The sequence below is a fragment of the Notamacropus eugenii genome, chromosome 1 (assembly GCF_028372415.1).
Source record: "Notamacropus eugenii isolate mMacEug1 chromosome 1, mMacEug1.pri_v2, whole genome shotgun sequence".
In the NCBI taxonomy this organism is placed as follows: domain Eukaryota; kingdom Metazoa; phylum Chordata; class Mammalia; order Diprotodontia; family Macropodidae; genus Notamacropus; species Notamacropus eugenii.
This window is the reverse complement of record NC_092872.1, coordinates 362,162,332-362,163,701: the sequence shown is the minus strand read 5'-3', so window position 1 is coordinate 362,163,701 and position 1,370 is coordinate 362,162,332. Positions and strand designations below refer to the sequence as shown.

The 1,370-nt window shown below is 51.0% G+C and overlaps 1 pseudogene; it reads left to right on the top strand.

Annotated features, from left to right (window-relative positions):
• On the top strand, positions 1-1,370 carry LOC140518293 (fructose-bisphosphate aldolase A pseudogene; annotated as a pseudogene).

Here is a 1,370-nt window from a genome sequence, read left to right as displayed (position 1 = left end):
GAAGTTCGGTTCTCGACCGTAAGAGGTCTGCTTTCTGCCGGAAGCTACCAGCCCAGCCAAGGAAAACATGCCTCACCAATACCCAGCATTGACACCAGAGCAAAAGAAAGAACTGTCTGATATAGCTCACCGAATTGTTGCTCCGGGCAAGGGAATCTTGGCAGCAGATGAGTCCACTGGTAGCATTGCAAAGCGGCTGCAGTCCATTGGAACTGAGAACACAGAGGAAAATCGGCGCCTCTATAGGCAGTTGCTTCTGACAGCAGATGATCGAGTGAACCCCTGTATTGGAGGTGTTATCCTTTTCCATGAGACACTCTACCAGAAAACTGATGATGGTCGTCCCTTCTCCAAAGTCATAAAGGATAAGGGTGGCATTGTGGGCATCAAGGTGGACAAAGGTGTAGTGCCTCTGGCAGGGACTAATGGCGAGACTACCACCCAGGGTCTCGATGGGCTGAGTGAGCGCTGTGCCCAGTATAAGAAGGATGGAGCTGACTTTGCCAAGTGGCGTTGTGTACTGAAGACTGGGGATCATACACCTTCCTCACTTGCCATCATGGAGAATGCCAATGTGCTGGCCCGATATGCTAGCATTTGCCAGCAGAATGGCATTGTCCCCATCGTGGAGCCAGAGATCCTCCCTGATGGAGATCATGATCTGAAGCATTGTCAATATGTCACTGAGAAGGTCCTGGCTGCTGTCTACAAAGCTCTGAGTGACCACCATATCTATCTGGAAGGGACCTTGCTGAAGCCTAACATGGTCACCCCTGGCCATGCCTGTACCCAGAAATATTCACATGAAGAGATTGCAATGGCAACTGTAACTGCCCTTCGCCGGACTGTACCTTCTGCGGTCACTGGTATCACCTTCCTCTCTGGGGGTCAGAGTGAAGAGGATGCCTCCATCAATCTCAATGCCATCAATACTTGCCCCTTGCACAAGCCATGGGCCCTGACCTTCTCTTATGGCCGAGCCTTGCAGGCATCTGCTCTCAAGACCTGGGGTGGAAAAAAGGAAAATGTCAAGGCTGCCCAAGAGGAATATATTAAGCGGGCCACGGCCAACAGCCAAGCTGCTCAAGGCAAGTATACTCCAAGTGGAAAGGCAGGAGCTGCAGCCAGCGAGTCTCTCTTTATCTCTAACCATGCCTACTAACTTAAGTCAAGGCCTTCCAGCTGGGTATGCCCTAACACTCCAGGCCATCCCTCACAGTCCAGGAAGAGGCTGAGATCCCAGAGCTTCGTGCTGACCTGTCCCATCACCCCTCATTTGTGCGGTATTGTTGCTCTCTGGTGAATCTAGCGACCCCTCCTCAGCCCGCTTTTTCCAATAAACAACTATTTAACAAGGAAAAAAAAAGAAA